General features: G+C 50.4%; 1 protein-coding gene across 1 annotated transcript in view; it reads right to left on the bottom strand.

The window, feature by feature from the left end:
* The window catches only part of LOC144758571 (uncharacterized), a 113,837-nt gene extending 102,104 nt beyond the window's left edge, over positions 1 to 11,733 (bottom strand). Inside the window, exon 1 of the mRNA XM_078646434.1 lies at positions 11,684 to 11,733. The gene's annotated coding sequence lies outside the window, so the exon portion shown is untranslated. The remainder of the gene's footprint in view (positions 1 to 11,683) is intronic.
* Between the last annotated feature and the right edge of the window lie 1,486 nt (positions 11,734 to 13,219).

The raw sequence follows: 13,219 nt of genomic DNA, 5'->3' as shown, positions 1-13,219 counted from the left end.
CTACGGGGGTGGGGTGGTTAGGAGGGCTTAGGTGTTACCACTAGCTGCCAATCTACAGTTATTGACTGATACTCTTTCCGTGCTTCTCATAAAGATAAATATATTTGTTATTGTTGAAAGTGAAATGTCAGTGCAGCTGGTCGAGGCGCTTGGCGAACATAGAAGCAGGGTCATTAACTGCGGCGGCAGGAATAAATGCCATTAGTGCTGTCAAGAAGATGCCCTTTCAGCTTGGCGTGGACACCGTGCGTGGGGGTGAGAGCGGGGGTTGTGGAGGTCGGCAGAGCTGCCCCTTGACAATGCCCCCTGCGTGACGCCGACGACTGCCCGGAATGAGATGCATGGACGAGCCTACTGACAACAACCTGTTTTCCGAAGCTCTCACAGACACTAAGTATCCACGCATATTATCTTTCAATCTGAAGGAGGCAACGGGCGGGCTGGACCCCGAGGCAGAGGGCGTGCCCCAGCGGCACGTCTTGTTTCTGTCATGTGCACGCCCCGCGTGTCCAACATGGCTTATAGCCTGTCTCCAGGCATGTCATAAACTGTGCACGCTCCCAATATTACGGCAGATAATGTCCGCCCCCCTTCCCCCGCCAGTCCACTTCGCTTTCTCCTCTCGTCGCTTGCTTTCTAGCATTATCCATAGTACCTTATTCACGAGGCATCCAGTTCAGCCGCATATTTTTGGTGCTGGCTCGCTGTATTTTATTGACCTTGCAATCACAGTTTACAAACATATTTCAATATTGCATTAAGTACTACAAATTGAAGAATATCAAATTTAAGGAAGGAAAGCAAGTTATTTTTTAAAGTGTTTTGAAAAATGTAGTCTGTTTTTAAATTACCTGATGCCTCTCAAAGTTAATTCTCAAAACAATAAGAATTCTATTTTTTTGCGTTATTATTAAATATCAAGTAAACGTTTTTAACACTATCTACTATAATTAGACGAGGATCAACATGGAAGTCGAGCGCGTTATACATTAGGAAAGTTTCAGGGATATCCGCATGTTCCTCATGGCAGGCAGACGTCCCGAATGTTGGACTGTCTAAAGCTCTTTATTCTGTAAAGTACTTTTGTACAGTTTAGCACCTTTGAGAGTTTTTTCACCATTTACAATCAATACTGGCAACGTTTGCATGGGCGTAGGAAGTGTGGAAGACGCGGGGGACATATCCCCCCCAGATTTTTTTAGAGGGGGGGACACGGGGGACAAGGGTGGGGGGACGAGGGGACAAAAGAATTTCCCCTCTCCCTTCTGTTATTCACAGGGCCATTAGCGCGCGAAACCGCTACCTAATGGACCTGCCTGGAGTCAAAAAGGCCACCCACCCTCTGCCCTTTGTTATGCTGCATGAAGGCTCAGCGTCCTGGGAAGGGAAGAGAAGGAAAAAGAAGTCTCTCTCTTTTCCTTTATGCCCAGAGAAGGCAAAGGACAGTGTACACTTCTCCTGCTCTGCTCTGGTAGCTTCCCTTCTCCCCTCCTCTCTCTCTCTCTTTATTCCTCCATCTCTTTATGTCTCTGCCTCACTCCTCCTTATGTGCTTCTTTTTAGGTCGAGGACCGTCGCACTGCGTAGCAGTGGGCGGAGCCCGAGATTTAATGTTTCTTAGAGGGGGCTTGGAACCCGCCCCTCTTCTCCAATGGCTGCCCCCTGGCTGTGCTTGCTTCCCTGGCTGTGCTTGCTTCCCTGTCCCCTCGCTGTGCTTGCTTCCCTGCCCCCTCGCTGTGCTTGCTTCCCTGCCCCCTTGCTATGCTTGCTCCCCTGCCCCCTCGCTGTGCTTGCTCCCCTGCCCCCTCGCTGTGCTTGCTCCCCTGGCTGTGCTTGCTCCCCTGGCTGTGCTTGCTCCCCTGCCCCCTGGTTCTCCTGCCCCTTCACTGTGCTTGTTCTCCTGCCCCCTGGCTGTGCTTGCTCTCCTGCCCCCTCGCTGTGCTTGCTCTCCTGTGTGTGTGTGTGGCTCTGGGTGTGTATGTGGCTCTCTGTGTGTAGGTGGCTCTGGGTGTGTATTGCTTCCCTGCCCCCTCGCTGTGCTTGCTCCCCTGTCCCCTGGCTGTGCTTGCTCCCCTGGCTGTGCTTGCTCCCCTGCCCCCTGGTTCTCCTGCCCCTTCGCTGTGCTTGTTCTCCTGCCCCCTGGCTGTGCTTGCTCTCCTGCCCCCTCGCTGTGCTTGCTCTCCTGTGTGTGTGTGTGGCTCTGGGTGTGTATGGGGCTCTGGGTGTGTGTGTGGCTCTGGGTGTGTGTGTGGCTCTGGGTGTGTGTGTGGCTGTGTGTGTGTGGCTCTGTGTGTGGCTCTGTGTGTGTGTGTGGCTCTGTGTGTGTGTGTGGCTCTGTGTGTGTGTGTGTGTGGCTCTGTGTGTGTGTGGCTCTGTGTGTGTATGGGCTCTGTGTGTGTGTGTGCTCTGTGTGTGTGTGTGGGCTCTGAGTGTGTGTGTGGGCTCTGAGTGTGTGTGTGGGCTCTGAGTGTGTGTGTGGGGGTGTTGGACAGGCCTCGTAGCCGGGCCGTCACCCCCTACGCACAACAGGGCCTGGACCCCGGCTCTCCCTGAATCCCCAGCAAGAGCCACCCCGGCAACCCCCCGAGGTAATCCACAACCCGGCCACACCGGGACTCCAGCTCCTGAACCCTCCCGTACCGGCTGGCCGGGTCCCCGTCAGCCCCATGGCCCCGGCCCGGCAGCCATCTTTGGACACTACAACACGAGGCCACGTGGCCTCGACTCGACCCCAACCCTGGGCCTGGCCCGACCCCGACATCGAGGCACCAACCTCCACACAGGAGGTAAAGAGACCACTTGGCAGGTCAATGAAAGAAGAAGGCGTCAACGGCTCTCCTCCGCCGGGTGTCGATCACCCCCGGCCTCCCTGGGCGCTGGCTCCAACCCCCTGCGGGGTGTCGGGACCCCCTCATTCCGGACCTCCCGACCTCAAGGCGCGAGGGTCCGGACATCAAAGGGATCCAGACCTATAACTGGGGAAGCCCCAGACCAGGAGGGCAGTTGTATCCTGGAGTCGAGAGACACCGAGAAGAACTCATCCTTGGCGGACTGCTGGTGCTGCCGCAGCCCTGCTCTGTGAACCCTTCGTCTTGGCCTGCTGGCGCTGCCGTGGCCCACTGCAACGTGAGCCATCATCTCGGCCTGCTGGCGCTGCCGCGGCCCTCTGCAACGTGAACCATCATCTCGGCCTGCTGGCGCTGCCGCGGCCCTCTGCAACGTGAGCCATCATCTCGGCCTGCTGGCGCTGCCGCGGCCCTCTGCAACGTGAGCCATCATCTTGGCCTGCTGGCGCTGCCGCGGCCCTCTGCAACGTGAACCACCATCTTGGCCTGCTGGCGCTGCCGCGCCCCTATGCCAATTGAACCATCGCCTCGGCCTGCTGGCGCTGCCGCGGCCCGACCCCGCAGACTCCTAAGCTCGAGGATTATGAGCTTCCCTCCTGCCACCTCCTATACCGATCCGGTACCAAGACTGTCCCGCTACCCCCTTTCCCTACAGAGACTAGAGTTGAGAGGACCCTCGAGTCCTAAATCTCCTGTACCGCTGATAACCTTGCCGCAAGAACCCTATATAAAGAGTGTTGATCTCATCCTTGTGTGGTGTCTATCTGTGGGGAGGGAAGTGACTTGTCTGTACGATCGCCGGAGACGGCCCTCATCGGAGGCCTCTCCCCCAGTATTCGGCCGACCCTCTGGGTCCCCGTCTAACAGGGGGGCTCTGTGTGTGTGTGGGGGGGCTCTGTGTGTGTGTGTGTGGGGGGCTCTGTGTGTGTGGGGGGGGGCTCTGTGTGTGTGCGTGTGGGGGGCTCTGTGTGTGTGTGGGGGGCTCTGTGTGTGGGGGGGGGCTCTGTGTGTGTGTGAGTGGCTCTGTGTGTGTTTGTGGCTCTGTGTGGATAGCTTTTTTTGTAGGTGGCTCTATGTGTGGATAGCTTTTTTGTAGGTGGCTCTATGTGTGGATAGCTTTTTTTGTAGGTGGCTTTATGTGTGGGTGGCTCTATCTGTGTGAGGGTGGCTCTGTGTAGGTGGCTCTATGTGATTGACTGTGGGTGGCTCTGTGTGGATGGCTGTATGTGTGTGTGGGTGGCTTTGTGTGGGTGTAAATGCAATAGGTCATGCATTTGCAAGCGATTATGCTGTTGGCATTGTAAATGACAATGCCATTTATTTATGATTGTAAAAAAAAAAGGAGGAGGAGGAGCCTAGCCCGCAACCATGATGGCCGCCTGAACCCTCGGCTCCGCCGACCCTCTCGCTTTCCTCCCGTGTCGCTACTTATCCTGCAAGCCATCCTGTTCCTCATCCGATTTTTCGGATCCGGGAGGTGTCTCCGATCTCAACGCTGTGCTTCCCGGTGTGCTCCCAGCGGGGGAAGCGAAGTGGCGCCCTTGCTTCCTCCTTTGCGTTCAATGGCGGCGACCGGGTCTCTCTTCCTCGGAGACGGCCGACCCTGATTACAACACCAGCGGCCATTGCAAATGGGTCGGAGCCGACCAGTGGATAGTATCTGCTGCACTGTGCTTTCCGCTGCGGTTATCCCGTCTGCTCCGCAATTCTTCACGCTCCGAGGTCAGTGCGGCTGTGTGTGTTACACAGTATCCTTTCCCCAGCTCGTGGGAGATTTTCCCAGCTTTCTCGATACCCAGCGCTGTGGAGGGTGCCATTTTGTATCGAACACTCGACATTTGAAATTGGCGACCCCGGGCTGCTCCAGAGTATACGAGCGGACCCCGTCACTACACTGGACTCGTGTGGGTGTTGGAATGGAGTGTGTTGCCCCTGTGCCCCCGGCCCGGCTCTACTGTGCGGAGTGGCGGCGAGTTGATCGGCTGTCCGCAGGGGATGTCGGCGGCCAGTCTCGCGGTTTCCTCCATGTCTGTGTGCCTGGCGTGCAGGGAGCTGCTGCATCCCCTTTTCCTGAGGAACCATTGCGGATTGGCGATGTTTTGGGGGCTTTAGGTGAATTGCGAGCTGTCTTACGTGATAATACCCAAGAGCTGGGGGACCGATTGGATGCCCTTCTGTCCACTATGCCCTCGACCGGCCACGTTTGCTCTCGAGTGCAGGGCACTGTGCCACACCCTGTAATCGACTGCCGTGGATTGCCTACCCAGATGTACATGGAGGCACTGAAGGTTCAGGATCCTGATTCTGCCGCGGAACTGACTGTAGTGGTTGGGGAGAGCCCTGTTGTTCGTGGACTTCTGCGTTGGCTGGGGAATCGTCTCCGGACATCATGTCCGGCAGCTCCTTTGTGGTCTGTTGGCGTGACTCACTATCTTCTCCTGGGACTGCTATTACTGCTTTGGCCGGCCTATCTCGGAGGATTGTTGCTATGTGTTGTTTCCTTTTGTGTTGCCGTAGCACACTTGGTTTCGAGTTGTACAGACTTTGGTGGACGGTCTCCTACTCTGCTGTGGTTATCCTGTCTGCCCGCTCCGTTCATGATGGCCACTATCCGGCTGGACCTTGTCGACACATCGGACCGTAAGGGACAAGGTTGAAGAAGTTTTCTCCTTTTGATTGCTGACGCTCGCATTGCTGGGACTATAATGTACACACGGGGTGGCTACACGTTGATTCTATGTCGGGTTGGGGGTCCGGGGATGGCACCATGATTGCACATGTTGATTGTTCTGAATATATGCGTTTGGCCCTCCTCCGGTTCAATATCATTCCTCTTTTTCTTCTTTCTTTATTTTTCTTCTATATTTCGGGTACTCTTTTTGGGGGGGGGGGGGGGTAGGCCATAGCCTCTGCATGTGTGTAGGGTGGGGGGTAGGGGGAGGGCTTTCTTTTGTCCGTTTTTATTTCTATGGGCCTTATTTCTTTTTACGTTCTTATCTTTTTTTCTCTTCCTTTTTCCTGGGTCTGTGGGATCGGTTGGGATTAGGTGGGTAGCGATTGGCGTGCAACGTGTTTTATGCCTGTTTATCCTTTTGTTCTTTTCTTATGCCGCCATTTTGATTATGTCTTACTGCTTGCTCGGAATTCTTCTGATAAACGCTGCCCATTTATGTCTTCGGTGGACTGTATGTACTCTGATCCTTCTCGGTTCGTATGCTTTCCTATAAATTTAATTACAAAAACCTTTAAAAATGAACCTTAAATTCTCCTGTTTTCTCGGTAGTACCTGCATATCCAATGTAACTCTGGTTGATTATTATTTTGTACTCTGTGCTACTGAGTTGCGGTATAGCTTGCTACAATGCTCCTCAAGATGTCTAGGCCGGCCGGATGGTTGTAGGCCCGTATTTGTTTTATGATACTGCGCAATAAAGGTTTTAAAAAAAAAAAAAAAAAAGTCATGAGCAATGCCAATAGCTCTACCTTTAATAATGCCGAGAACATTGCATTGTAAATGCTTGTTACTGACTGCCTCCTCTGTTTTTTATATGTTTTTTGCTGGTTATATGCTTTGGGCACTGTGCCACTGCAATTCGGTGTCACAGTGAAGTGCTCCCTATGTTAAATGTATGTACTGATTAGTGACTATATGATTGGGTTATTTGATTTACTTGTCAGACCCTAGTACAGTGCATCATGTGTGCCCACAGCTTGTAAATCAAATGCTGCTGGTGGGCTTGTAGCACTAGTTGTGCCACCCACAGAAGCAGCTTGTAAAGTGTGTCTCAGGCCTGCCATTGCAAGGCCTGTGTGCAGTCTGTGACGGCCATGTCGATTTGGCAAGTGCACCCACTTGCCAGTCCCTAAACCTTCCCTTTTCTTCATATCAGACACCCCTATGGTAGGTCCAAGGGCAGGGTGCATTGTAAGTATAAGGTAGGACATGTCCTAGTGTTTGTGGCATGTCCTAATAGGGAATTACAGCCATTTTCATTTTTCACTATTACAAGGATACCTGTTCTCCATAGGCCAGAATGGGCAGTTAGATTATTACATCTTATAATCCGAACTGACTCAGGGAACATGGTAGAAATTCGAAATTAGTATGGCGGAACTCAGAATGATAAAATAGATCTTTTAGTAAAGTTGGTTTTAACATTCTGTGTTTGAAAATACCACTTTTAGAAAGTAGGTATTTTCTTGTCTAACTATCCAAAGCCTGTCTCAGCCTCTTCCTCTTTTGTGTATTCCGTGTCTGGAGCTTTTGAGTGACAGGGCTGGGGGATTCCAAGAGACAGAATGAGTCAGCCCAGTGGTGAATAGGGAGATCTGCATCTAGGTGGGAGGGAGGAGTTGCACCTGGGACCTGAATAGGGCTGGGCCTTCCCTCCACAATGCTGGCTCCACCTCCTGGGGTGCGGCTGATGTCTCTGCCCTGCACTGTGAAAGAAGAGAAGGAATCATGTCAACAAAGTGCTCCTGGCCTGTGCTTTCCCTCCACAATGCTGGCCCCACCTCCTGTGGGGGGTCTGATGTTTCTGCCCTACACTGTGAAAGGAAAGAAGGAGTCATGTAAACAAAGTGCTCAAGAACTGGTTTGGACTAGGCGAAGGCCTCTCTGCTTTCAGAGAACAGAGAGAAAAGTAGTATAAATATTGGGACTCAGACCCAAGAATTTTAGATCACTTCTGGGAACAAGAAACCTTTTGCCAAGGAGAAGAACCAAGGAAGCTTCAGGAGTTGGACTGCTCCTCTGCCAGTGTGCTGTTTGCTGGGTTGGCCTGCAGTGGTTTCTTTATTGCCAAGGGAAAAGAGAAATTACTTTTTAAGGACTTTCATCATCTTACAGAATATTCTCCAAGGGCTCAGGGACAAAGGACTTCATCTCCAGCTCCCCTCAGAGTTTCCTTGCTGGGAATTCTGCTTGCCAAAGCCTGCGTGTCGCTGGGAGCTGGAAGCATCGAGAAGAAGCGTGACGCCGCCGCAGCTGAAATAGTCGCATCACCAGAGAAGCGTGCCCCCGCCGCATCTCCCAGGGAGCGTGTCTTGGTCAAAGGTGTCTGCTGTCGCATCACCGGAGAAGCATGACGCCATCAAGAGAGTCGCCATCGCATTGCCGGAGAAGCGTGTCGCAGGGCCTGTCGCGGCTCAAAAGTACAGAGTTGTCGCAAGGCTACCAGGGCGTGAACGCATCATCATCGCATCAAGGGCACCATCTTCTCGCATCACACCAGGATTATCGCATCGAGGAGTCATCTTGCGCATAGCAATCGGACCGCAAGCCAAGAACCTACGCATCATCCCCACACCGGTAAGGATCCCGACACACCCCCTACTCTGCGCATGCATTGAGGCGTGACACATCATCTCCCCTGGATCACGGAATCAATGCATCTCCCTTTGCGAGCCTTTTGTTCATTTTGCGTTACGCATCCAGGTACTTTGTTGAGAACTTTGTCGCATTTTTCATCAACTTGAACTAAGCAACTGTTATCATCTTTAAGTCAACTTTAAGTGCAGTATCGTGGATTTTTGTCTTTTGTGGTCTTGTGTTAAGTCTATATAAAGAATACTTATTTTTATAAAACCTGTGTTGTGTCCATCTGTAGTGTTTTCACTGTATTACTGTGTATATTCACAAATGCTTAACACACTGCCTCTGATATAAGTCTGTCTGCTCATGCCAAGCTACCAAGGGGGTGAGCAGGACTTATCTAGGAGTGTAATCCCCTTGTCCTGACTTAGAAGCAAGGGTCCCTATTTGGTCAAAGGTGTACACCATTGCCATCTAGAAACCCCCAGTTCTAACACCCCCACAATAACAGAAGCATTATTCACCCCTATTGTCCAAAGAGATCTCTTAGGTCAGATAATAAACTACTGGCGGTAATTCCAAAAATAAAAAGAACTCTAAGCGGAGGACGTCGCTTCTCATTCAATGCTGCTAAACAATGGAACCACCTATCCACCAATATCCACCTGGAACCTAACTATCTGACTTTTAGAAAGCAACTTAAAACGTATATATTCTCCTAAAACTGTCAATAGTTAGAACTGCAACGCTATTAGCGCTGGGATGCTCCTGAGTACCCATGCGCTCTATGAATCCCTTCCCATTCCATTCCTATGTGCATAAACACATTTATAAAGGAGGACGGTTGGAACCTGGAACCTCTCAACTATTTTACTAGAGCTGAGATTGGTAACCCGAAAATACATTGATCCCTCACTTTGGTTCATTTACACCGTTCGGTGATTGGAATTAAATCCCAGATCCGTAGCTATAAAGTTGGTTCAAGTATTGGTACCACTAAACAGCACATTACACCAATAACTCTTGAAGACTCACATTCACGTCGCACTTAAATCACATTTTTAGCACCTAACATATAATTCAACTTTTGCCAATCTATAAATAAAGTTCATTACATTTCTTTTCCTGGCCATCTTGTAGCACTCTCGTTCCCTCCCGTTCAAATGTCTTTCTTTCATATTTCGTCCAATATCTTTTAATTACTTTACGCCACCCTTCGTGTGTTTTCTCTCTGTATCCCTCTTATTTCTCTTCTCTGGCCCCTTCTTGCTTTTTCTTCTCGCTCACCTTGTTCGCCCCTTCCTGCTGAAGTGACAAGCAGAGCAGAATGACTTCAAGAGTCTCTTGGAATCTTTCATGTAGGCTTCGTATCATAGCACAATCCTCATCAGCACACCGTTGATGAGAGAGTGCAGCAAACTCTTGCACCATTGTCATCCAAGTAGCCCTGGGTGCTTGTGGGCACTCACACATTTGGAAGTCGTGCTGAAGTCTCACTCAAACCTGCCTAATTCTTTCAAACTATGGGGAAGAACTAGAACTTCGCAGGTGACTTTGCTTAGACGTCTGCTGTGTTCTGAGTAGTACCTGACTATTCTGCACAGAGCAGACCCTCTTACAGCAAGTGATCCTAAAGATTTCTGTCTAGAGAGGAGAGGCCAAGAAGAGTAACTGACACTCCCGCCAACATCTGCTAAGACAGAAACACTTCAAAAAGACACACTGTAGATGCGCCTCAAAAACACACAGATTCCAAAGACAACTCCACCCTGTTCAGATGCACACACATCTCACCTGCAGAGGTACATCAAAAAGAGAGACATGTACGTTCCACTGCTTGAAAGGACTACTACCTGGCAGACCCAAGGTCAGTGCACACACACGCACAATCCCTGCAGCAGATAATGCTATAAGCCAACCTATGCCGCTGGAATCTATTGCAATGACTGAGGTCTTACCTAGACTGATATATTAAAACAGGCGCATGGTGCAGTAGAGAAGCCTTGACGTTCAGCTGCCTGGGGGACATGCTTCTGACACAGGGGTACAGGTGGGCAGTCAACAAACTAAAAACTAAACAGCGAGAGCCGAGCAAAGAGTGTGCACAGGTTTCTCATGGAGCACTAAGAGCTAAGATGCAGTGCAGTGGCACAAATTCTACAGTACAGTAAGATGCATTGTAGTGACACAGATTCCTCATAGTGCAGTAAAGTGCAGTGTGCATAGTTCTGTCACAGTGCATTAAGATGCAGTGCAGCGTGCACAGATTCCTCAGAGTGCAGTAAGATGCAGTGAAGCATGCACAGATTTGTTATAGTGCAGTAAAATGCAGTGTGCATAGTTCTGTCACAGTGCATTAAGATGCAGTGCAGCGTGCACAGATTTCTCACAGTGCAGTGAAGTGCATTGTGCACAGATTTCTCACAGTGCTTTAAGATGCAGTGCAGTGAACAGAGCCCCTCTTAAACACAAAAGTTGACCACACACACCCCCAGGGCTGAGCGAAAAGACCCCCCAGAGGTCCCTGGATAGAAGAGCCCGGCTCCTGGCAGAGATTTCCTTCAGGATTATTCAGTCTATATTTACAAACACAGCACAATGTGCTGACAATCTCCTACCTGACCAGAAACCTGTGCAGACATTTCCAGGCTCTCTCCTCCTCCTATGGCTGGGGTGGGGAAGGTGCAGATTTAGAGGGAGCGGAGGTCTGCGAGAGTCAAAAGATGAAAAATTACTGCACAGACAGAGGGTCCTTCCTCCCTTGCAGCAGACTGGACACAGAGGGAGAGGCCGGAAGTAATGTCAGCATCCGCTGCTGGTGCTGTCTCTGCCACTGCTGACCTGGAAGAAGAACCCCTTCTCCCTTTAATACAATGGGCTGAATTGATTTCATCAGCAGGCGAGGAGCGCCCTCTGGTGGCCGCTGACAGAACCGCCGGCGCCGGATGTTGTGTCAAGGACGAGGGTTATTTAAAGGTCACAGACATGAATGCCCTTCACTCAGTTTGTGTCTCACACTTGGGTTAAAAAGAACCGTGCATATTTCAGACTCCACCAACAGTGCCTGTATCGATCAATCAGTGCTACCACAGGCCCCAGAGAGCATTGATTTCTGATCTGAAATAGAGAGAGGACTCACTGTTAGAACTAGAACGAGTCCAGATCAGAATGTCTGCAGGAAGAAAGGGGAAACATGCTGAATTATTACTGTCTCAGATGCCTTAATTATGCTGCAAATGCAGAAAGAACTCATTCAGAGAGTGACAAAACAGGTTAAATATGATCTTGTATTCGCTATCAGAGATCAAATGGGAAGAGAAGCACTGAGACAAGAAGCAATTCATAAAATACCAGAGACCTCGATGCAACTTTATATTCAAGTGTTGATAACCTGAATCCGAAAAGCATAAAACCTTTCTTAGATGATTTAATCTTTCCCCGAGGGCTGTAGTATATATCACGGAAGGACTCACAGCCCCCATCTCACAGCAGAAACTACTCCAGGCTGCTTGTTCCCATCTTACCTGGTAGGGGGGGTCTATGTCGGGCTGAAGATAACTGCGCAGACAGACAGACAGACAGGGCGTCCTTCCTCCTCTGCAGCAGGCTGGACACAGAGGGAGAGGCCAGAAATGATGTCACCATCTGCTGCTTGTTCTGTCTCTGCCACCACTGACCTGCAACAGGAAACCCTTATCCCTTTCATACAATGTGCTCATTGGATTCATCTCAGCAGGCGAAGCGCGCCCTCTGCTGGCCACTTAAAGAACCATCACATCCAGTCTCTAGGAGTGAATATACACAAACAAGCATTTTGTGGCAGGAAATATCTGGTGTTTAGATGTCACAGAAATGAATGTATTTAAGATACACACAGTCCTCGCACAGGGTCTCACCCTTGATTGCTGCTGTAAAAAAGTATTTACAGCTTGTCTTCATATGACCATCTGAGGAAAGTCAGGAAAATGGTCAGGCGATTTAGTCGATGTTTCTTAAGTAATTTTGCCCAGCGTTAAACGCCTCTAATACCATACAAAGTTTATCAAATAAAGAGGCGGGCGCTGGAGACAGGAAGACAGGAAACAAGTTTTATTCCGACGGAGCAGAACACATCAGATCGGACAACAAGCTATCGTCTCGAGGTGCTCTCCAGCAGCCTCTCCAAGGCCTGGCCTTTGATACACTGGTTTATGACATGTGACCGCTCTTTATTACAATAAAGACATTGTGAAGTAATGAAAAATGACATCCCCGGTATCCCCCCAGTTCCGGCTCATTCCAACACGTGGCTACAGTAGAGGTCCTCACCCCCCATACAATAGGAGGGGGCTATCACGCAGCTGAGTGTTCCGCCGATTCCTTTGGAATGTGTGCGCCTGATCGAATCTCAAGGGGTGGGGAGGTCATGATCAATAGTAGCTCCTTTGAAGAGGGGCGAGTGCATACAGTAGTGGGCAATAAACTGTATCCTCAGGCCAAGGGATGACCAGCGGTCCGTGCAGACAATCGGGCTCAGAGGAAGGGGTCATCAAAGGAGAGATATTCATGAAAGAAAGGATCGGTGTGGACAATCGAGTGTAGAGGAAGGGTTTATCAAAAGAGGGGTATTCATGGAAGGAAAGGAGGTGTTGGTCAGGCGCGGGGTGTGATTCCCAGAGACAGAGTCATGTGGAAGGGGAGGGTTCATGACTTGTGCATGTGAGCGCGGGGGCAGCCAGGGTGCATGGGGGATGCTTGCAGGGTCAGGGAAGTGCGCTGATGATCGATCGTGAACAGGGAGACCATGGTACCTAAAATGGCTGTCGTGTATGTTCATACGTGAGTCTGAGGTATGGGCAAGATGGCGCAGATGATGTTCAGTTCACGAACTAAAATTCCACAGTCCTCCCTTTTAACATGTCTCGCCAGCTTGTCAATTCGGATCTATCCCCATAAGACCACGTATTTCTATCTCATAGAGGGGACTCATGTGCTCAGTTCTAAAGTCCAAAGTCTTAGGGCACATACAGTTAGAAATGAGTGAACACAAAGGTGGCAACCATTGAATACCTAAGCAACAC

Source organism: Lissotriton helveticus, chromosome 1_1, assembly GCF_964261635.1.
Source record: "Lissotriton helveticus chromosome 1_1, aLisHel1.1, whole genome shotgun sequence".
NCBI lineage: Eukaryota > Metazoa > Chordata > Amphibia > Caudata > Salamandridae > Lissotriton > Lissotriton helveticus.
This window is presented reverse-complemented; position numbering and strand designations above follow the sequence as displayed.